A 25828-nucleotide genomic window follows, 5' to 3' on the forward strand; every position below is an offset into this window, starting at 1 on the left:
CCATTGATATAATATAGTCACACAATGTTTTATGTGGTATAAACATATTTAAATAAACAATATCAAGCATGTGATCTGAATAAAAAAGAGGCTTCAGCTACCAAGACCCAGTTCCCCAGGAAAACAGGCAGCTTTGTTTTTTATTTGATTTGGCCTTCAGAGTCACAGATACCGTGTTACACTTGAGTGCTAGAACTGATTAAATACAGATCAAGGCACAAATTGCATCTAAGCTCACAAAGCATAGGCCATTGCAATTTTGACATAAGTGAGGAAAGCAGGAACAAAATATTATTACAAGAAATAGTCTAGATTGATACAAGGCACAAAGACTATCTTTATGCAAAAAAAAATAAAATAATTATAGATATATTTTTCTAAAGTTTACTCCGCCCTGTCACTCTTCTGAAAAGTATATATATATATATATATATATATATATATATATATATATATATATATGTGTGTGTTTATTTAAGGATAAAGGATAAAATCTTAAAGTTGCACTATTTTACGAAAAAATATGTTAAAACTTCTTTATTAGTATATTTAAATAATCATGGAATTAACACGCTACCTTACAACTGGACTACAATGGGTCAACTTTGAGCCAAACAGAACCCAAAGTAGACAGTAACACAATAGAGTCTTCACACAGCTGGTACTTACTGTATATCCAGCAATCGTTAGGATTAGAGATGAGCGAACACTGTTCGGAACAGCCTTTCCGAACAGCACGCTCCCATAGAAAAGAATGGACGTAACCGGCACGCGGGGGGTTAAGCAACCGACCGCCAGCAAAGTGTACGTGCCAGCTGCTTCCATTCATTTCTATGGGAGCGTGCTGTTCGGAACGGCTGATCCGAACAGTGTTCACTCATCTCTAGTTAGGATCATAGCAGTCAGTCCCCTACGGGCATACACTAGAGATATATCCTGAATGTCTATCCAGAGAAAACTGCTTGAGCCTAAGGACCCATGGAATGTCCCACAGCAAAAAAGTGCTGCAGGGAAAAACCACGGTGGCAACGCATCGTGGTTTTTTTCCGCAGTGCTTTAGACACAAAGTTCACAGAATTTTCCTCTGCTGACTATCTGTTACAATTATACCTATTGTATAATTCCGTAGCTTCCGTAGCTATAATTGACATGCTGTGATTTCCAAAACTGCACCAGTCACATTGCATGGTTTTTACCACGCAGTGGACATGGGATTCGCCAGAATCCCATCGACTTTGCCCTTACTGAAAAACGGTTTCCCCTGTGGGCAAATTGTGGCAATTCCATCCTGGGGGGCCCCAGCCTTAAACATAAAGTTTGCAGAGTTTTCCTCCGTGGACTTTGTGTTACAATTATACCTATGAGGTAGCTGTCGGCATTTCTGTAGGTATAATTGACATGCTGCGTTTCCAAATCGCGGTGTGTCCTTGGTCTTTGCCGCAAAGTGGGCATGGGATTTGCTAGATTTCCATCCACTTTGCCTGTACTGTAAAATGCCGCAATTTTTCCCACTACGTTTTCGTCCTGTGGGGCCTCGGCCTTAAAGTGATGACATTTGCGGTACTTTTATAACAGTTGTTGGTAAGGGGCTAAGGCAGGGCCTGTAGAAGTAATTTCAACTTTCATTTTTGCAATTCTTCTAATGCTTGAATCATGTCGACCTCAGTCAGTCCCAGAGGGAGATGCAGCGTAGTGTATTAATTTGGCATGGACTTTTCCTTTTGGCTGTTTTCTGATGCCTCAAATACTGCATTGATTTAAGCTTATGTGTCATTACTACTAAAACACTAACCCCTCTTGACTTTAGTCATGTATGTAATATCGACTTTAACCTCTGTATTTTATATGTAGAATCCAAGTTACTTTGCATTATCTAGCTTTTGTGGTTAATATGGGACAGACTTGGATAATTCTCTTCCAATGCTCATGAAATCAATAGAAAACATAGTGTAGCAGAAGTTTCTATTCTAAAAAGTATAAAGTCTAAAATAAGATTTCAGTACAATGAACTGTTAGAATGTTGAAGATCCCTGCACTAGATGGATATCCATATATTGCATTCCTCATCCAAATGTATGGTATTTGCTATGTATACATTTTCAGCCGAAGCTGTAAATTACCTGGAATTGTACTGCAGTGACCACGGGGAATCCTGAGCAATCTTCATCTTCTGATGGTTGAAAATGTCCAAATTACTTGTGTACAGTAGGTGTCTGCACTGCAGTAGGAATGGCTGCAGTGCAGATATATTTTCCACAGGATAGCACCAACCATGGAGAGAATAAAACTGGTCACTTTTCATTGTCATTAAAAGGAAATAAACACCACTTGCCTTCTAAACGGTACATGGACAGCTCTGCCTGTTGATTCACATATTGAGATTTCACTTGTGTATTTTACAGTAAGTGTAATGACAACTGCTATTTTATTTTCTGTTTTATGTGGGATATTAACTATTTTACGTAGCCTCACTGTTCAGCTTATTTCTGGGATTAAAAAAGAAGTTAGCAGATGAAAAATTAATTGATTTTGTGTTGAAGCCATAATAAGTGTAAATCAGGAACTGAATAGAATACATAGTTATACTCAGATAGGAGAGCCAGGAAAACTTACACTTGTGTTTAAAGCTGAACCCTGATGCACCAGATTATATATATATATATATATATATATATATATATATATATATATATATATATATATATAAAATAAACAATAGAAATAAGCAATTTACAATTTAGAATAATATACAATACCTCCTCACTACATACTTTGATATTTTTCACATCGCCACTTACAGGCTTGTACGAACATCCATTCCTGATCATTGACCTAATGCAAACATGTCCGCTCACTGAATATTAAGCGCATTTTTATGCACCATGTCTTGTCTGCAGTACATCCCCTCGTGTAAAGGTGAGCTATAAGGGGATAACCAATCATATGGACTACCTTTAGTCTGACAATGCTCTCAATTTAAATGGGCACTGAAAATCTCTAATCCACTTTCTATACAATTGACACTCATTACATACAAATTCTCTGCCCATGTAAAGCCGGTTCACATCTGCATTCGGTATTCTGTTTGGGGAGTTCACATGGGGACCCCCCGAATGGAATACTGAGTGCATTGACAAGCAGTGAGCTTATGAAAGCACACAGACTCCATAGACTATAATCGGGTCTGTGTGTTTTCCGCGCAATGTCCGCATGCGTCTGGCAGACAGGAAAGTAGTTTATTAAGTACTTTTTTCTCTGTGTGTTCTATGTGGACTCCGCACGGAAAACATAAGAACCCCATTATAGTCTATGGGGTCCGTGTGCTTTCATAAACTCACCACTTGTCAATGTGTTCGGTATTTTATTTGGGGGTCCCCATGTGGACTCTTCAAAAGGAATACTGAACACAAATGTGAACCAAGCCTGAATGGGCCATTAGAAGGACATGTAAAAAGGGAGATTAGAAAAATATAGGAATAATATGAGGAGGTATGAATATGAGTAGCAATACATGAAATATATTGTAATACTATAAATTTAGAAAGCTTAGCACTCTTGCGTGCCCATCTGATGTTTCTGCAGGGAGATCTTCATTGTTTCCCTCCCTTAATCAAATTAAGCTTTGGAGGAGCTTTGAAGTGCTGATACACCTTTTTATTTCTACAGTAGCAGGATGGTCTGCATGAGGCGTGCATGATGGAAATGGGGAAGACAGGAAACATGTGGAGGGCTCCTTGTATAATCCAAAAAGAAAAGCTCTAAAAGAGCCCATCATACCCATATAAAGCAGAACAGGCTTTTCTCCCAGCTGGGGATAGAACTAAACTCTGCCTAACACTAACTGCATTTTATAAACAATTGTCCCCACTGAGCAATTCAAGATTTATCCTACCTGAGCCTCCCCAATAAGAGAAAGCAGGAAGTATGGCAATTGGTCCACCATAATTTTGCAGATTAGTTTCAGGTCCAGGTTGATTAAGAATATGGATCTATAGAAACTTGGGTTACTGGTCTACTTGCCTGACTTAAGTAGAAGTTTACTGTGGCCACCTTGGACTCACCTGGTATTGTGTTATTGTGTAGGATTGCATTATAAAACTGTTTTAGAAGGAGTGATTTTGTGCACCAATACTTGTGTACCTATCCGGCCCACATAATTTTACATTATCAGGTATTTAATGGCAATTTTAATGTCATCCTTACTAAGTTTTCAATTTAAGACCTGCTGATATCACCCAGTCACAGAATGTAAGGCATTGGTGTCAGGGGATGGTTGTCTCTCTCACTGGTCACTCCCTCCCCATCTGAATATAAGAACCTTTAGAAGTATCTTAAAGAATATCTGTGTTTTCTTCAGAAACTGAAATATCTGCAAGGGCTGTATAAGACTTCATACATGGTGACCTATCCATTTTTTTCTGCTGTTAATAGCATAGGGGTATACAATAAGAAGTAGTCTGCTTCCTACCATAAACCATTATAACTACTATTTGTAGTAACTGTTTTCTTTACATCTGATTCTGCCAGGAGTATCTGGCAGAATTACAAACAAAATGCTAAGAAGATTCCAAGAGAACATAAATACTGAAGAAGATCCAGGGACACTGGACTGCAAATACAGGTTATGATGCAGTTAAGAAGCTCCCTGACACAGAAAAAAATGATGTGAACACGCTAATGAAAGATACTTGCTGTCTATGCCTAACAATCCATCAGCAATAACACACACATCTATTCAGAAATAAATACATTCACTTTGAACAACTTCATTGATGTGTAGAAGCAAAGAAAACTGAGTGGAATTATCCCCTTTCCACTCACTATGTGAAGAAAGTCTTCTGGCACTAGCTGTGAACCCATCTTGCTTTTGATAGTATCTATGGATTGATCTTTCTTAGATACAGGGAGTGAACAGCAAATAAGATAGAAGGGAGACACCAACTTTGGAGAGTTTTTTTAAATAAATGTTTTATTTAAAGTGTATTACATTTTGATCCAGAATCACATGCTTTATTAAATGAGTTGTCTGAAAAGTTAGTGACCCTTTAAAGCAGTAGTATTAGCTTTCAGGTTTGAAATTATATGGCCACCTTTCACTAAAAATGCCATGAACCTTTCTGCTTTAAGCTAAAAGGGAATTTCTATTCCTCTTTCAGGATTTTATAAAATCTATCCCTGTGTTTGGGCTTAACATGTTTAGCCCAAAATGGACCCACGGGTGTAACTTTTAAATGTTCATGAGATGAATCTCATGAGATTCCACAATACTAGGAGTGACCATTTGAGATGGTAGAACTAATGTATAGATGTGATTACAATAACAAAACTGTAACTACTGTGTGAACACACTTGTACTCAAAATCATATACGAGGATCCATTATATTGTGATAATTTGCTTTCAGGACAATGTTGTGTTGGTTCTATAAATTGGGAGTACTGAGAAGTTACTATCATGTAAAAATCTGTGCAATTGCCAGTAAAATGTTGCCATTGCAAAAGCAGATTTACCCATTAACTGTATGTAAGTAGATTGAGATCATCTTTCCAGAAGTCCCACAGACCTGAATTGAGTGATATGGAAACATGCACAACACTTCTCCATTCATATAGAGCACTTCTGTTTTTATTATCATTGAGTATCTGAGCTTGGGGCCGCCAGTGATCAGACACTTATGTCTTATTCTATGAATTGGGAATATTTTTTGTTAGTGGGAGACTCTCTTTAAATGTCATGTAAAAGTTTATTTCATGCATACCACTATTGTTAAAGCAATTGACAAAAATACAAAAATATATATAAATATAATAATGTGCATGTATATGTTGCTAATGGGACTTTCCAGGACTATGATATTGACAACCTACAGTGTCCTTAGGACAGGTATTAATATCAGATTGGTGAAGTGTTCATGCTAGGAGCACTTGCTCTTCTCAGGTAATTGATGTCATGTCATGGTCACATAACCAAATTTGTAATATCCCATACCATAGAAAAGTGATATCCTTTACATATTCCAGAATTCTGCAGTTCTCCTTTTTCAGCCTGCAAGATTTCTGAAAGTTCATTTCAACAAAGAATGCATCTGTAGTAAAGAGATGAAGGGGAGGAAGCTGAATTTATAGTCTCTGTCCCTCAGTGTCTGTGTGTTGTGAGGGAGGAGAAGTAGCAGCAGAAGGGAGGCATTGCATTGGTTCATAATGCACGGTACAGCTCTTACATTAAGCTTTAACCACTTCAGTACCGGGCCAATTTGTGGTCCAGGACCAGACACAATTTTTTTTTTTTTTTTTTGTACGTGCAGTTTTGAGGGCTGTAACATTTTTATTATACGTCTCATTCAACTAATTCTTGCGTCTTTTTTTCGAGGACACATAGGGTTTTATTTTTATGTTGTTTTTATTTTTGCATGTGTTTTAATTTTTTTTTATATCTGGGAAAATATAGACAAAATAGGAAGGAAATCGTGTCTGTTTTTCACTATTCTTTTTTTAAATTTTTATTTAATAACACAAAGTGCTACTGAAAAACTTTATAAAATAGTTTTTCCTCTCCGTTACGGTAATTTTTCTTTTGTATGGTGTCGTCTGGGGTGGGGATATAACCTTTAATAATGGCATTTTATTGGCATATTATGTTTTGTTTTAATTATTTTATTTACTTTTTTAAAAAACTTTTCTGTTAGTTTTTTTTTTAATTTTTTTTCAGAATGTATCCTCATAAGGTCATAATAGACCTTTGGGGACACTTTTTTTTAAGTATTAGAGACTGATTTCCTCTGTAACTGGGGATGGTACATTTAGCCCCAGTTGCAGCAGGAATACAGCCTCCTGCACATTGTATATACAGCTTGCTGAGCTGAACTGGATCCTGTAGGGCCCAGCAGCTGTTGCATGAAGCTGAGCCTGGTAGATCATGTGACTGCCAGGTCAAAGGGCGGCTACATCATGGCGGCACCCATAGCTGTGTATACACCACTCATTGAGCACTGTATACACACAGATCGAGAAGACAGGGAAGGTAATAAACCTCAACAAATAAACCTTCCTTGCCTTCTCTCTGGGAGCTCTGGCTGAAGTTACAGCCGACTCCCAGTTTCAGCAGCTGCATGATTCCCTTGTTTCACCTTATGCTATTGAGTGTAGAGATGGGCGCATCTGTTCATACTGAGTCAGGCTCCAACCAAATATTCCAACTTGGTTTTTTTATGAAACTAAACAAAGATTAGATTAATCTCAGGCAAACTAAAATGGCCAAATTATGTCAATATACCACATTAAATTGCTGTTCTTGATGTACATATATTATTAGTCTAATGGAATACTACATCCTATTACTCCCCACGTGGATACAACATTGTATCATGATGCTCAAGGATAACCCCTGCCTATCCTCTGCTAAATGTTCCCATGTCCCTATACCGATTTTATTCTTGTGGAGTTAACCAAGACCAAAACACCACCCTCTGCCTATCCTTGAGCGTTATGATGCAATGTTGTGTTTACGTGTGGAGTAATAGGATGTAGTATTTCATTAGACTAATAATATGGCCGCCTCATTATACTCTGGGGTCTCTTCAAATCCCAGATATTAATAGCTAGAGGCCCAAGGGAGGTGAAGAAATTTAAAGAAAACATTTGTACCCACATTCACTTACTTCTTTTGGGCCTCCTTGCGGTGTCTGGTGCTCCCCTGGTGATGTCCAGCGCTTTTCTGTATCATCATTGGCCTGCGCTTGCCGCTGAAACCTGTGATTGGGCCTCAGTAGTGACATGGGCATGACAAGGATCACAACATCATGAAGTATAATAATGTTATTTTCTCATTGACATAACTTCGGCTGGAATTTTCTTAAGGAGATAGAAATTATCCAGTTTGGTTTCTTGTAGGTCTGAGCGTGTTCTACATTATGTGTTAAGCCTTTTTAAAGTGTGGTTTGCAACATCTTTTACAACTTGAAATGAATCAAGGACCCGAGCTGGCCGATCCCGAAAAAAAACATATCCTAAAGGGATAGTCCATCTCTTATTTTATGGGAGAAATTTGCTGAACATATTTGTGATATACTTATTAACCTATTGTGCATATTGTAACTCTAACTATGACAGAAACGGAGAAATCACTAGTTAAAACCTATTTCAGAATATGCATTGTATTTGCTGCTTTTAAATGACACCAAAGCACTTTCCTAGGGGATATAAAACTGGAGATCCAGCAATTTGAAGTAACAACCCCCACCCTCTATATATGCGTATATCCTGGCAATACAGTCTGAATACGGGACTAACCTTCTTAGCCACACTTAGATAGTACTAGGAAGAACTTTAGTACTTGTTTTCTGCTAAAGAAAAGTACAATAGGTTAATAAAAAAAGGTTTGACAACTCCCTCCCTACAGGCTAACCGGAAAAAGTGAAAGGACAGTCACACTTTAAAGCATTTTTACGTGAGGGATAGGTCTGACTATATTTTAGTCCACCACTACTTCCATTCTGTTCAGTGTTACACGAGGCTCGGAAGCTGATGCTTTGATCGGTTATAATCTATTAAGCTATGTAACTGCAGTAAAATTCACAAAGCAGGGATATGAATTTCTGTACACATTAGTATTGTACGCTGAGCTGTATATCTACATTGTACATAGTATAGCAGGATTTTCTAAAACACAGTGATACGATACGATGAGCCGAGGAACTCTACAGATTGGAGCTTTGCCGTATTCTGTTCAATGTATATATTAATTAGAAACTGGGGGAATGGTTCCTAAGAAATGTACAAGTTTCCTGCACACATGACTGACTCTTGCTTACCATTTTCTATCATATCTCATCAATTATTATTTTTTTCAACAATGTAAACAACGAGCGGTGTTTACCCAACATTCCTTATCGGTTACTCGGCTCGATCTTACAGCTCATTAAAAGCCTTTCCATTTATCTGTGCTGTGTTACAGTCCTTAACTTTGGCACCACACAAAACAAGAAAGCCAATTTTACTTTTCCCTGTGGTGTTAATTGGTAGCACATGCTGCCTGCTTCTTCATTAATTATGTCAATGTGTATGAAAGTTCCATATTCATGGTGGAGAATTAACAAGGTTTCAAAATGGGACTGACAAAAAGCCAACATCCTTCTTACTTAAGACATAGCTAATGAAAGTGTCTAACAACAGCAATATCATAATTATTCCAGGCAGGCTTGGCCCTTATGTTATTTGGAAATCATTGTCACCTTTATTGCTATCATCTTAATGTAAATACGATATGGGATCGAGTATTCTACAGAGTGAAACATCAAGTCGCTCATCTATGAGCCGAGCCTTCACAAGGCACACATGAGAATCTCAGGCCTTGACGTACAGAAGCAGATCTGGATAGCTGATTTCCACAGAGTTCACTGATCTTTTCATTGCTAAAACAGGTTACATTTCCTCTCTGTAATGCAGGGAAATACTTATGCTACCATTCAGCTCTGAATTTCCAGTTTACTAGTATATCGCATCGACTGTTCACGAAGAGCAAAGTCTGGTAAAACAGTGACACCTAGCTTTATATTCTGCTATCTTGCAAATGAAACAAGGATGCAATACTAGAAACAGTAATATCTATAAATGTATAGAGCCAATAAGATGTATTCACGTACCCTCCTTTGGGTTTTTTGTGTAAATCACGGCATGTTTAATTTCGCTGTGACACGTCAGCAAAAAAGACTCTTTAGGCTGCATTCACATACGGCTTTTCCTGGCGTTGTTATAAGATTTGAAGAAAAAAGGAGCCAAAAGGCAAAAGAATATATATATATCACACCAAAAGTATAATATAAAATGTAATAAATATTTATTTGAAAAATATAATCATAAAAGTATAAAGGGGATTATGCAGCGGGGCAGATGATGCAAACTGCCAGACAGAAGACACAAAAAGACAAAATGCAAGTACACACCAACAATGTGTCAAACCATGTAATTATATAAAACAAGTTATACTGACAAATTTCCTACCCATATAAATATATGAGAGACAAAAAGTAATGCTGCAAGGTATCAGTGCAGACAACTCCCACTAAATATCCTACTCTAGTGGCATCTACATATACAGTCCTATGAAAAAGTTTGGGCACCCCTATTAATCTTAATCATTTTTAGTTCTAAATATTTTGGTGTTTGCAACAGCCATTTCAGTTTGATATATCTAATAACTGATGGACACAGTAATATTTCAGGATTGAAATGAGGTTTATTGTACTAACAGAAAATGTGCAATATGCATTAAACCAAAATTTGACCGGTGCAAAAGTATGGGCACCCTTATCATTTTATTGATTTGAATACTCCTAACTACTTTTTACTGACTTACTGAAGCACAAAATTGGTTTTGTAACCTCAGTGAGCTTTGAACTTCATAGCCAGGTGTATCCAATCATGAGAAAAGGTATTTAAGGTGGCCAATTGCAAGTTGTTCTACTATTTGAATCTCCTCTGAAGAGTGGCATCATGGGCTACTCAAAACAACTCTCAAATGATCTGAAAACAAAGATTGTTCAACATAGTTGTTCAGCGGAAGGATACAAAAAGCTGTCTCAGAGATTTAACCTGTCAGTTTCCACTGTGAGGAACATAGTAAGGAAATGGAAGACCACAGGGACAGTTCTTGTTAAGCCCAGAAGTGGCAGGCCAAGAAAAATATCAGAAAGGCAGAGAAGAAGAATGGTGAGAACAGTCAAGGACAATCCACAGACCACCTCCAAAGAGCTGCAGCATCATCTTGCTGCAGATGGTGTCACTGTGCATCGGTCAACTATACAGCGCACTTTGCACAAATAGAAGCTGTATGGGAGAGTGATGAGAAAGAAGCCGTTTCTGCACGTACGCCACAAATAGAGTTGCCTGAGGTATGAAAAAGCACATTTGGACAAGGCAGCTTCAATTTGGAAACAAAAATTGAGTTGTTTGGTTATAAAAAAAGGCGTTATGCATGGCGTCCAAAAAGAAACAGCATTCCAAGAAAAACACATGCTACCCACTGTAAAATTTGGTGGAGGTTCCATCATGCTTTGGGGCTGTGTGGCCAATGCCGGCATCGGGAATCTTGTTAAAGTTGAGGGTCGCATGGATTCCACTCAGTATCAGCATATTCTTGAGAATAATGTTCAAGAATCAGTGACGAAGTTGAAGTTACGCCGGGGATGGATATTTCAGCAAGACAATGATCCAAAACACCGCTCCAAATCCTCAGGCATTCATGCAGAGGAACAATTACAATGTTCTGGAATGGCCATCCCAGTCCCCAGACCTGAATATCATTGAACATCTGTGGGATGATTTGAAGCGGGCTGTCCATGCTCGGCGACCATCTAACTTAACTGAACTTGAATTGTTTGTCCAAAATACCTTTATCCAGGATCCAGGAACTGATTAAAAGCTACAGGAAGCGACTAGAGGCTGTTATCTTTGCAAAAGGAGGATGTACTAAATATTAATGTCACTTTTCTGTTGAGGTGCCCATACTTTTGCACCGGTCAAATTTTGGTTTAATGCATATTGCGCATTTTCTGTTAGTACAATAAACCTCATTTCAATCCTGAAATATTACTGTGTCCATCAGTTATTAGATATATCAAACTGAAATGGCTGTTGCAAACACCAAAATATTTAGAACTAAAAAATGATTAAGATTAATAGGGGTGCCCAAACTTTTTCATAGGACTGTAGCATACATAATAACTGGAAGGATTCAAGAAAGTGACTAAAAAGTCATATAGGTAAAGAGTAAACTACCAATACAGAGGATTTCTAGGTTGTCATAAGTGAAATTTTATAGGTAAAATACCTACACTGTACCAGAGCAAAAAGATAAATATAAGTATCTAAATTACAGAATAACTAGTTAAATACCTGCAGTCATAATGGTAGGCACAAGTGAGGTACTTGCAAAAGGACAGATGCCCGAGACACCCTCAACGCGTTTCACCGTGTAGGCTTCTTCACGCGTTGAGGGTGTCTCGGGCATCTGTCCTTTTGCAAGTACCTCACTTGTGCCTACCATTATGACTGCAGGTATTTAACTAGTTATGCTGTAATTTAGATACTTATACTTATCTTTTTGCTCTGGTACAGTGTAGGTATTTTACCTATAAAATTTCACTTATGACAACCTAGAAATCCTCTGTATTGGTAGTTTACTCTTTACCTATATGACTTTTTAGTCACTTTCTTGAATCCTTCCAGTTATTATGTATGCTATATGTAGATGCCACTAGAGTAGGATATTTAGTGGGAGTTGTCTGCACTGATACCTTGCAGCATTACTTTTTGTCTCTCATATATTTATATGGGTAGGAAATTTGTCAGTATAACTTGTTTTATATAATTACATGGTTTGACACATTGTTGGTGTGTACTTGCATTTTGTCTTTTTGTGTCTTCTGTCTGGCAGTTTGCATCATCTGCCCCGCTGCATAATCCCCTTTATACTTTTATGATTATATTTTTCAAATAAATATTTATTACATTTTATATTATACTTTTGGTGTGATATATATATTCTTTTGCCTTTTGGCTCCTTTTTTCTTCTGGTCTTGTTTTCTTGTTTAGTCCAGTATATGTGGACAGGTTGTTATGTTTGAGGCAACTCTCTATGTGGTTGTTATAAGATTTGTTCTTTAGTATTTTTTCCGTTAAAGTCAACAGTAAAAAAAATTAATCAATAAATATGCTACAAACGACACATTGTGTTTTTTTAATAGGCCTTATACTCTCAGTATGGAGTTCATTCTGGTGTTTATTTCGACAGCCTTGTGCCTAGAATTAGAAAAAGTTACAAATGTAAAAGACAAAAAAAAAAAAAAACACCAAACATACTTGCAGAAAATGCCATAAAAATGCAAGAAATGTATGGCATCTATCACCAGTGTTGTGTTACGTTACTTTTCGAGATAAACTATAGTGTACGGTATGCACATAAGGAATAACACCATTACTGACCATGACATGATTCCGCTCTCACTTGGCTCCTTCTCCACTTCTCCTCTTCATACTCTTTTATGGACAGAAAGTAATCTTATCCCTCACTGAGCCAACTGTACGACTCATCTGCCAACACTGATTTAGCAAATAATCTAGAGTGCCTGAACAGTTTAAGAAGCCGGGAGCAGCACGGAAGGAGTATGATAAGTGGAGAAAGTTGAACAACTTCCCTAATAACATACTGTATATTACAAAGTTTTCTATGGCATATTAGCTTGTACTGTTGATTTATGGCAAAGCTGTATATAAGGGCCATTTAAATACCAAATATAAGACGCAACCAAATCATTATGATAACAACCTGTCGGGTTTAAGTGTCTCATAACCAGTCACATAGTGACCATCTTTGTGCAGTAAATGAGTTTCTACTGACTTTAATATTAATACAGAACTCTGCTTAATATACACTTACCTGGCAAAAATGACAAAGATTCTAAAAAAAGTATCACTCATGGAAAAAAAAGGGTACTATTCCGTTATCGGGCCAGCAGAACTGTTCAGCACCAGCATCGAGACAGCAGGAGTCAGCAGTTCAGCATGGGGAATGACATCCAAGGACTGACTGCTGGTCCGATGCTTGTGCCCAGCTCTCCTTCCATCTGCCCTGTATCCCTCTCTGGCCTGATGGTTGTGCCCAGCTCTCCTTCCATCTGCCCCATACCCCTCTCCCCGCCCCAAGGACTGACTGCTGGGCCGATGCTGGCTCCCTGTCTCTAGTAGCCAGTACATCGATGCCCCCATACATCCTCCCAGTGCTGCCCCCCAGCTCACCTTACATCTGCCCTGTACCCCCTCTTCCCACCACACGACTAGGCCTCACCTCGGCACTCTCAATCTGGCCATTCGCATTCAGGAGGAAAGAAAGATGCCCGCGCTGGAAGCCATGGTCGGCAACGAGACCAGAGACCGGGGCTCAATAAAGGGTCCTGAAAGTGGTGATGAAGACTAAGGGACGCAACAAGCATAGTAACAGCGGGGAGGGACAAACTTCCTGCAGCGTTCGGTGACTAGTAGTGTCGGTCAGGCCTAGTCATGTGGCGGGGAGAGGGGTACGGGGTAGACGGAAGGAGAGCTGGGCACAAGCATCGGGCAGCAGTCATTCCTCGGGGCAGGGAGAGGGGTACGGGGCAGAGGGAAGGAGAGCTGGGCACAAGCATAGGGCCAGAGAGGGGTATGGGGCAGATGGAAGGAGAGCTCTTCGGGGCAGGGAGAGGGGTACGGGCAGATGGAAGGAGAGCTGGGCACAAGCATCAGGCCAGCAGTCAGTCCTCGGATGTCATCCCATGCTGAACTGCTGCCTGCTGCTGTCCCAATGCTGGTGCTGAACAGTTCGCTGGCCCAATAACAGAACAGTACCGATTGTGCAATGCAATGGTCTCTTCTGTAGCTCACTAGTTGCAATAGTGAATAACCAATAGAAAGGTACTTTTGACAAAAATTTGGCAAAGAAAAAGGAACACACATGCTTCTCTGTATTTGACCCTGGAAAACTTCTGTACGTTGAGCTAGGTATGGGAAAAATATAGAGATTTCTTGGAATAAAATTTACAGCAATCCAGGGACATATCTCCATAGGGTATAAAAGCTATAAAGGGTGCAAAGTTAGAGATGTAAAAAAAAATGTAATTTTCATGCTATGATGCATCATGAAATAGGTACTGTTATACAAAGTTAAGAACAAACATTGTTGCTGCGTAACAAAACTTCATTAATACAATACAATTGTTTTCTAATGCAATTTGGTTTTTCATTTCATGACTGCTACATTTGTAACAATTGCAACTATGCAACAGTGCCTAAGGAAGTCTGAAGGTGACGACAAGCCAGGCTATAAGTGGTGCCGTACATCTGAAGGATGCCTCATATTTTGCAGTGGAACTTCAGAGAGAGCAATATACATAAAGAAACTTCAAATATAGAAGTCCAAAAGTATAGTTTAAAAAAGGTTCCTGTGGTGGCCATGTCACAGTTCAGTGTCTGGACAGGAAACTATGTCTCAACTTACAATAGGCTGGTTTTGTAAAACAAGGAGGGCAGGGTATCTCTCTGTCATTGCATCAATATCCCTGATGGTTTGCCATGATGCGCAAAGGCAAAACAAAGGTCCCTGGGTGTGACATGAGCATATCTCTGTTAGGTCCTGCTACAAGTTAACAGAAGTATAAGTCTATATACACTCAAGTTCACTGCTGGAACAGTTGTAGCCTAAACAGATTCACTGCTGGAGTCACTGATGCCCAATTTCAAAGCAAATTTTACCAAAAAAAATATTCAGTAAGTAAAACATTCAGTAAAAACCCACAGCATGTCAATTTATGCTGCGGGTTTACTCTGCATCCTACAACTTTTGCAATTTAATGGTGGAAAGCAGCAGAAGACCCATGGTAATACATGACGGAATCATACCACAAAAAAACTATATAGATGGAAAAATTTAAAAAAATTATTACTCTCAAAATGTAATGATGAAAAAAAAACAAAACCCTGAAATAAATGCATTCCCAGGGTTTAGCCACTGTCACAAAGGCCTCATATATAGAATTTTTACAAATTCAAAATATAGAAATTGTATTCTTAACATTTGTTTCTCAACATTAAAAAAAAACTGCTGCCATAGTCCACCAAATGTGACCAATCAATGAAAACAAATAAAAGAAAGAAAAAAAAACACATTCATGAAGAATAACTAAACAATGCAATGCAATTCAATGATGGACTTGACACCAAAGCAGGTAAGCAAATGTCCGTTTATTCATCACAAGTGCCTATATAGTTGAGCAGTAAAACGTTTTTCGGTCTGTACACTCAAGACCTTTTTCAGACTCTACATTAAACACAAAATAAGTGATGTTACAACATTGTACAGTGTGAAAAGGTGCAAACAACACAATAAATATACACATATGTACACATATAAGTAAGAGAGCAGGTCATGTGTTGAAACAGCATGGCGTACAACATCCTGCTCACCGGAACACAGCAAAGAATTCTATAGGTTCTATGTGGTTCACAAAAATACAGTTAATATATAATGTAGACAGGATACACCATACACAGGAGCCAATGCGGATGTGAGTCCGTGATTCCATGTATAACTATCTATCGTTGATCAAGTAAAACATTATATGGGTTGTCTACATAACAAATATAACGCTAATATGAAGCCACTCAGATTACGTGTGTGTATGTGACACATACAGTATATGCTGTATCACATCTCACACAACTCAAGCAATACCTTAAATAGTATCCCATGCAAGCAGGGACTAGGATACAGAGAACGTGCATAACAAATACTCATACTATGGGAACTATATGTCCTTCCTTATACATGGAATCATGGACAATGTGTTACTTTGAGATACGTCGCTAGAGGCTCATGAGGGAAGTGTGTCATCTTCTCAGGCCCTTTAAAGAAGCTGCAAAATTTGTCAACAGGTATGAACAGGGCCGCCGATAGGCCAGTACTACTGCTACTGGCGTCAGGGGCCCGGCCAAATTTTAAAATGGGGGGGGGGGGGCGGGCCCCCTGGCGCCGGGAGCAGTCATTATATGTCCTGTTTCCTGTTTCTGAGTTGACGCGGCTGAAGCGAGGAGCTGACACAGGTCAGCTCCTCGCTTCGCCGCTGCCGCCTGTCTCGCTGACACATATGCGGCTGAAGCGAGGAGCTGACCTGTGTCAGCTCCTCACATCGCCGCTGCCGCCTCTCTCGGTGACACATATGAGGCTGAGCCGGAACCCGGGTTCCGGCTCAGCCTCATATATGTCACCGAGAGAGGCGGCAGCGGCGAAGTGAGGAGCTGACACAGGTCAGCTCCTCGCTTCAGCCGCATACATGTCAGCGTCAGGGAGAGAGGCGGCAGCGGCGAGGCGAGGAGCTGACACATGTCAGCTCCTCGCTTCAGCCGCATATGTGTCAGCGAGAGAGACACCCAGCGGCGAAGCGTGGAGCTGACCCGTGTCAGCTCCTTCCTTCAGCCGCATGTGTCAGCGAGAGAGACGCGCAGAGAGCGGCGAGGGAGCGGAGGAGAAGATAAGTTTAATGGGGAGGTGGAACGTGAATCTGGGGGCAGATGAAAGAGAGGACGGCATGACACTCTGGGGACATGAATCTGGGGGCAGATGAAAGAGAGGACGGAATGACACTGGGGCAGATGAAGGAGGGGACGGCATGACACTGTGGGGACATGAATCTGGGGGCAGAGATGGAGAGGACATGAATCTGGGGGCAGAGATGTGGGGACATGAATCTGGGGGCAGAGATGGAGAGGACATGAATCTTGTGGCAGAGATGGAGGGACATGAATCTGGGGGCAGAGATGGAGGGGGGACATGAATCTGGGGGGACATGAATCTGGGGGCAGAGATGGAGCGGACATGAATCTGGGGGCAGAGATGTAGAAGGGACATGAATCTGGGGGGACATGAATCTGGGGGCAGAGATGGAGGGAACATGAAACTGGGGGCAGACATGTGGGGACATGAATCTAGGGGCAGAGATGGAAGGGGGACATGAAACTGGGGGCAGATGAAGGGTGTATATGAAACTGGGGGAGAGATAGAGGGGGGACATATAATTTACGGGTGACTAGGAGGATTATACTGTGTGCGGGCACATGAAAAATTAACGAATGGGCATAGTCAACACAAAAGTGGGCGGGGATAAATTTGCTGCGGCGCGCTAAGCGCGCCACACATTTTGTCCCTCTTTTAGTTCTTCAAAAGTTGGGAGGTATGGAGATGGGGGACATGAATCTGGGGGCAGAGATGGAGGGACATGAATCTGTGGGCAGAAATGTGGGGACATGAATCTGGGGGCAGAGATGGAGGGGACATGAATCTGGGGGCAGATGAAGCTAGGGGAGAGACGGAGGGGGACATATAATTTACGGGTGACTGTAGGAGGATTATACAGTGTGCGGGCAAATGGAAAATTAATGAGTGGGCGGAGTCAACATAACAGTGGGTGGGGATAAATTTCCCGCGGCGCGCAAAGCAAAAATGGGAGGGGGGGGGCCAGACACTTAGGCTGTATGTGGCCCCAAAATTCCTGATGGCGGCCCTGGGTATGAATACAATGTCAGCATCTATTGTATATCTTTCAGGAAACCCTTATACCCATGGAATGGCAGAAGCGGAGCAGTTTCTACCTCTTCGTAGCAGCAGACGGGCCCAGTCAGTATCTGGAAGATGGCTTACAGCGTGTTCAATGCTGCAGGTGATATTGCAACACCTAAAAGAACAAAACTGTCCAAAGGTAGCGAGGAGAAAATTACTTTTATAAAATGAGTCAGGCATGGATCTATGAGGATTTCCAAACACCTCCATCTTATGCCTCCGAATATTGGTGTTGCCATCTCTCTTTATGATCATCTAACATTTACTGTGTTGCTGATGAAGCTGGCAGCTACTACTCTTAAATAGCTACTGACACTGCCACCACTTAGTCCTACATGTCATGTGACCTCGTCCATCATATTATTCCTGCTGCACTTCAACACGTTTCCACAGCTGCTTAGTGTCTACCATCACTGCCACCAATCAGACATGTCCTAAGGCCTGGTCCATCATATTATGCCCCGCCAACTTATCTCACATGTTGCCACAGCTGCCTTTTGCCTACCACCAATGCCACTACTCAGTCAGGCATGACCAGTGGCCTTGTCCATCGTATCATGCCCTGCCATACTGCCAAACATGTTGCCACAGCTGCCTAGTACCATTCATCACTGTCACCACTCAGTCAGACATGTGTCTACCATTACTGCTACCAATCAGTCAGATGTGTCCTGTGGTCTTGTACATCATATTAATCCCTGCCAAACTTCCACAAATGTGGCCACAGTTACCACGACTGAGGCAGACATGTTCTGCAGCCTGGTTGACCATCACATCCCACTATAACACACTATTGGTGCCATTGCCACAGTATTTATTTATTTATTTTTTTCAAAAGTTAATTCATCATTTTTCAAGAGGCTCACAGCCACAAATTTGTCTCCCAAATAATAATTAGCCCCAGTAAGACTTAATGCCTAATTTTCTACAAACTCCCCTCACTCGTCTCCCTTTGGATTCTCTGCGATAATCTTGAAGCATCCACAGGGTTGCCATGGAAGCCGGGAAGCTGAGCAACGGCCTGACTGCGTTCCCTGTGCAATGTGCTGTAATACTATGTATTGCAGTATATTGTACTAGGCATCAGAGATCCAAGGTTCAGGTCCCCGTGTGGGAAATTAAAAAGTGAAAAAAAATTCAAAAAGTTTAAAATAAAGATTGAAAAATAAATAACAAAAAGTTTTAAAAAAACACCTTTAGGCCAGGGCCATAAATGCCGCAATTTGCTCCCGGCAGAAACATCATGGGGAAAATTGTGGCATCTTACAGTCAGGGCAAAGGGGATGGGATTCTAGGGAATCCCATGTCCAATTTACAGTAAAAACCACAGTGCAGACATGCCGCGATTTCCAAAAACGGTACAGTTGTCGAAATTTCAGCATGTCAATTATACCTACAGAAATGCCGGCGGTTTCTCAATAGGAATAACTGAAACAGAAAGTCTGCAGATGAAGCCTCTGCAAATGTTTTGTCTAAAGTGCTGCGTGAAGAACCGTGATGCGTTGCCACTGCGGTTTTTCCTGCACCGCTTTTTTGCTGCAGGACGCCCCATGGGGCCTTAGCCTCAAAGTTAACAAAAATCCAAACATGTTAGGTATCCCCATGTGTTAATAAATTCCACTATCCAAAAATAGTGCTATTTATTCTATACAGTAAATGTTGCGATAAATTATATTCCACGAAGCGTAAAATAATATATTTTTGTACCTTTGCTTTCCCCAAAAGAAAAGCAATAAAAATTGGTCAAATATACCAAACATTGGTACAAATAAAAAGTACAACTTGCCTCACAAATAAAGAGCCCTTTTGTATCACCATCAGTAAACAGTATAAAACTTATAGGCATCAGAATATCTGGATATTTGGACTGGTGAGGAAAGGTGAATGTGAGTTGTTTGTTACACTAATATACTGCAGACAGAACCAAAACTTGCTGGTCAACCTTGCAATTATTTACATAACGAATCTCAAGAGGTTTGCCCATCACTACTGGTAACATTTAGTTGCCAGTTTATTCATAAACTAAGAAAAGTTGCTGTATAATATTGTATTGCTACATGGTGGTCTCAGAGGGTACCATGAAATCTCTGTCTGGTTCCCTTTAAGAGACATTCTATACATTTAATCATTCTAGTTACACACCTTTAAACGATCTCCAGCACATAATTCATGACAATACGCATTGAATACACTTTTGGATGGCCATTCAGCCAAGACACATTTGATTAGGCAGGAAACCTATATATGGCAACGTGTCACTAGAACAATGTGCTCACACAGCAATTATACCCATTGGACAATTGCCTCTTTATAGCATTCTGCCAACACAGTGGTCTTTGCAAAGCAGTTTGACCTCACATCAAAGTGCGCTGCAATAGAATGGTTTGTCTTAGTAGAAGAGCCACAATAGCCTGAACATTAATTAGATTTTTTAAGGAAACAATTGATACCCACTTTAAGTCACAATTGTAGAGCTGCCCGGAAATTACACTGATGCTAACTAAAAGCATTATACGTGTAAAGTGTTCTTTCTTTAGAAGTACTTTACAGGAAAATATAATGTAAAGCCGACACCAGGTCACTACTTACAGATTTGGCAAGCATTATCTTGACCCAGCAAGCATTAACCAGATAGGTATGCAATGAGTTAAATGTACGATTGACATTTGCTAGGTCATCATTTGTTACATCTGTAAAAAAACATTATATACTCAATGATGTTGAGATAATTATGCGGTAGTATAAAATTATTATTATTATTATTATTATTAACAATAATACTAATCAGCATGTGTACCAACCCATTGGGGAAGGCCAGGAGGGTGGGAGTAGTACTACTTGCAATGGTCATGGTTAGAGATGAGCGAGTAGTGTTCGATCGAGTAGGTGTTCGATCGAATACTACGGTATTCGAAATACTCGTACTCGATCGAACACTACTAGCTGTTCGAAGTTTAATGTTTGATGCAGAACCAGGGTTGATTGGCAGAATGTTATACATTCTGCCAATCAACGCTGGTTCTTCTCTTACCTTTCCGAAGTCTTCTCTGCGCTGCGTCCCCGCGTCTTCTTCCGGGTGGAATTCATTCTGCCTAGGCATCTCGCCTAGTCAGAGCCGACTGCACATGCGCGGGCATGCACGTGCATACACGCGCATGCGCAGTTGGCTCTGCTCAGGCGTCGGGCCTGGGCAGAGCCGCACATGCATACGCAGTCAGCTCTGCCTAGGCCGGATGCCTAGGCAGAGTGAATTCCACCCAGAAGAGGACGCGGGGACCCTGTGCCGGGAGAAAACTTCAAGCAGAATCCAGTCCGACCGTCACTCGTGGACTTGGTAAGTATGATTTTATCGAATGTTGCCTACTCCTGAAACGAGCATTTCCCTTCATAGATTATAATGGGATTCGAAATCCGTTCGAACAGCCGAACAGTGTGCGGCTGTTCGAATCAGATTTCGAACCTCAGACACTTTAGTGTTCGCTCATCTCTAGTCATGGTGGCTAAAAACTCAACCAACTCCACCTGGGCTGGTGCAATGCTGAAGGGGCCTCCCTGATAGTGATGGTAGATGTTTTCCTCTTGGCATGTCTTAGTTATGGTCAACTTTCCTGGAGTTTGGAGTGCCCACAGGCTCAGACTGGCCCACAAATGAATAGGTGAATCCCATGGTGGGCCCCAAACTCTGCCAGAAATAGCACCGTACAGTCTTTGTTCTTCTTACAGATACTTTTTGTACAGCACCTCAACCAAACTATGTTTCATTATAATATATTTTAGATAGATTATTTTAGAAAATACCCAGTTTATTTTAATATACTTTAGACACACTGGACTGCTGAGATTACATCTAGGTGCAGCCAACCAGTAGCCTTCCCTGGACCTCATCTTCTCAATCACACTGCAGGGGTCCCAATAACAAATCATCCTGCAGAGTCTTGCTGCTGCCTGAGGTCTGTTGTTGTGTGGATAGATATACTTGTCTTACCCCTAGTTCACATCTGCGTTTGGTAATCCGTTTGAGGAGTCCGCATGGGGACCCCCCGAACGGACTACCGAACGCATTTGCAAGCGGTGTGCAGTGAAAGCACACGGACCCCAAAGACTATAATGGGGTCCGTGTGCTTGCTGTGAGATCTCCACATGAGTCATGTGGACAGAAAGGTAGATTGTGAAGTACTTTCCTGTCCACATGTTACCTGCGGAGATCTCGCAGCAAGCACCCCATTATAGTCTATAGGGTCCGTGTGCTTTCACTGCATACCGCTTGCAAATGTGTTGGTAGTCTGGTCGGGGGTCCCCATGTGGATTCCCCCAAACGGATTACCGACGTTGATGTGAACGAGACCTTACCAAGCTAAAAAGTACCCTAATTCAAGGCAAGAGTCAAGCAGCAGCTTGCTAACAGGCCCCCAAGTCTGAAATAATCTGAGACAAGGGCTAGGCAGCAAGATACTACCGAAAAATAAATTGTGTCGGGTAATATTTGCATTTAGCAAACATGGTCGTGCAGGTATGCATCTTCTCCCACAACAGGCTGATTTCTGGAGAGTTTTAAGTGTTGAAAAGCATAAAAGACAGTAGCAGGGCAGTATATGATTTAGTAGCAGTCAGTTTGATATAAGCTTTGCTGTGTCACCTTAAGAAGAGCTAGAAATGGGCTAGCTATAGAGTCACAGGAGCCCTGCAGTGTCATACACTATAGTTTAAGCCAATTTAAACACCGGTTTGTTACAAGCTTATTATATCTGAAACAAAACTTTGGATCGAACCTCCTGAACCCAAAATAAAACAAATCTTCAGAGATTCACCTACCTGTATTCTTAACCCACAAAAGAAATTCAGAGAAAATAACTTGTTAACATTTGTCCTTTCTACCTGAATGACCCCATCATTCCTGTCTTTCATATATTGTAGATTGTAGTTTCCTCTGGATCTTCAGTCCACCTCTATACATCCTATGCAAGCTGGTGCTGATGATTTTACTGCACAGACCTATAGCATATCTTTAGTGTGTTACCAAGTACACACAACCTTCCTTAGGGTGAATTCACACTGAGTAAACGCTAGCTTATTCTGAACGGAAAACACGTTCAGAATAAGCGGCGTCTAAAGCAGCTCCATTCATTTCTATGGGAGCGGGGATACGAGCGCTCCCCATAGAAATGAATGGGCTGCTTCTTTCACTCCGTGCAGTCCCATTGAAGTGAATGGGGAGTGCTGGCGTGTACGCTCCGGCATGAGCAGAGCTTGCCGTATACGCCGGCACTTCCCATTCACTTCAATGGGACTGCACGGAGTGAAAGAAGCAGCCCATTCATTTCTATGGGGAGCGCTCGTATCCCTGCTCCCATAGAAATGAATGGAGCTGCTTTAGACGCCGCTTATTCTGAACGTGTTTTACGTTCAGAATAAGCTAGCGTTTACTCAGTGTGAATGCACCCTTAGTAAAGAAAAAATTTAAAGCTGCAATGAACAAGTGAAAGTGTTATAGTCTCCATACCACCCCCAAATAAAGCAATAAAAGGTGATCAAATTGCACATATTAGAAAATGGTGGAAATTAAAACTATAACTTGTCCCACAAAAAAAGAGCCATTACATGGTTTAATCTAGAAAACTAAATATCAAATAATTTATTTTCACAATATGGCATCTTATTCAGTAATAATGGCAAAATACTAATAAAACTGTTAGAAATGTGAAATTGCTATCATCACAATGACCTGCCACGCAAAGTTGCTTTGTCATTTTCGCACAAGGGAAAACCATAAAAATAAAATGCAAAATACACAGAATTGTAGGTTTTTATTTTCACATGGATCCTCCCCCAAAAACTATTAAAAATTAATAAAAATTGATTAAAGCATTGTATGTACTCCAAAATGGCACCTACTAAAAGTACAACTTTTTCCATAAAAAATAAGCCCTCATACAGAAAAATATAAAAGTTATGAATTTTGGAAGACAAATATGGAATATATGAAAGATCAAACCTTAATGCCAAGACTACACCTATACTCTACCCTTAAAGGGATTCTGTCATTAAAATTCCCTTTTTTTCACTAAGTACACATAGGAATAGTCTTAAAGAGGACCTTTCACCATTTTGCACACAGGCAGTTTTATATACTGCCGGAAAGCTGACAGTGCGCTGAGTTCAGCACACTGTCGGCTTTCCCGATCTGGGCCCGGTGTGAAGAGCTTACGGTCCGGTACCGTAGCTCTTCTATGGTCAGAAGGGCATTTCTGACAGTTAGCCAGAGACGTCCTTCTTCACAGCACAGCCAATCGCGCTGTGCTGTGAGAGCCGGGAGGAACGCCCCCTCCCTCCCTGATAATGCTCGTCTATGGACGAGTACTGCGAGCAGAGGGAGGGGGCTTTCCTCCCGGCTCTCACAGCACAGCACGATTGGCTGTGCTGTGAAGAAAGACGTCTCTGGCTAACTGTCAGAAACGCCCTTCTGACCATAGAAGAGCTACGGTACCGGACTGTAAGCTCTTCACACCGGGCACAGATCGGGAAAGCCGACAGTGTGCTGAACTCACTGAATATCAGAATAATAAAGGTAAGAGAATAATAGCCTTTCTTAAGACTATTCCTATGTGTACTTAGTTAAAAAAAGGGATTCTAGTGCTAGAATCCCTTTAAAGATTTTACAACTAACACCCCACTGGTTACGTAGCATAAATAAGAATAATATTTTTTTTGTCTGTTTTGTTCTTTTTGGATAATGAAAGAGAAACCTATTTTGCACATTGTAAAATGACATAGAAATTCACATAGAAAATCCAGCAACAAATACCAAAGTACCTGGAAATCTCCGGTAATCAGGTAGCGCCTGTCATTAAGACAGATGGGGTCATTTCAGTCCCTGGTATCAGCTTAGTTAACGCAACCCAGCATATCTGCATGATATTTTCATAAGGTCGCTGAAATCAACTGGACATAGAATGAGATTATGATGAGCCACATAGGGCTGATCTGGCTCCGAAAACCCGTAAAATCCTGTGAACTGTCAATGAACCAGCACAACACTAAAGTAAATGAACTACTGCCACCAGTGAAAGTAATCGTATGAAGCCCAGCTAGTTGTAATTACGCATGTGACTATATACATTTAACTGCAGTAATAAATATTATCACATGTTGCAATGCATTTTGTCAGCAGAATGTATCCCTGCAATTCCATTTATAATTTGGCAACAATATCGTACTCAGTACCTGTGCCAAATATCATTCAATATGTTCCAGCTCCTTCTCTCATTGAAGGAGTCGAAATACAAGCAAAGCGTGCTAACAAAAACAATGTCTAATATCTCATAGTTTGATATTTTGCGGCTACTACACTATATCAAAGAACTCTCTGAAGTTGCGCTTTAAAACATAATTGACTATATTTTCCTGAATATAAATCATATTTAATGCTATTTGATTTCTTTATGCTATGCCAATAGAATCCCATGCAAAAGTTTATAAATGGCTCACTTGGAAATGAAAAACATTATTTCTCACTTGAAGTATAATTAAATTAATTAAGTGATCAATAAAATACATTACTTGAAATATAATGTAGTTATAATTTATGTTCTCATGATAATGAGCGCTGAGAAAATGGATGATATTAATACATCCATATCATGTGCATGGAAATGAAAGCCTGTTTCCTTGTGTAGGATACAATCTGAAAA

Source organism: Leptodactylus fuscus, chromosome 8 (assembly GCF_031893055.1).
Source record: "Leptodactylus fuscus isolate aLepFus1 chromosome 8, aLepFus1.hap2, whole genome shotgun sequence".
NCBI lineage: Eukaryota > Metazoa > Chordata > Amphibia > Anura > Leptodactylidae > Leptodactylus > Leptodactylus fuscus.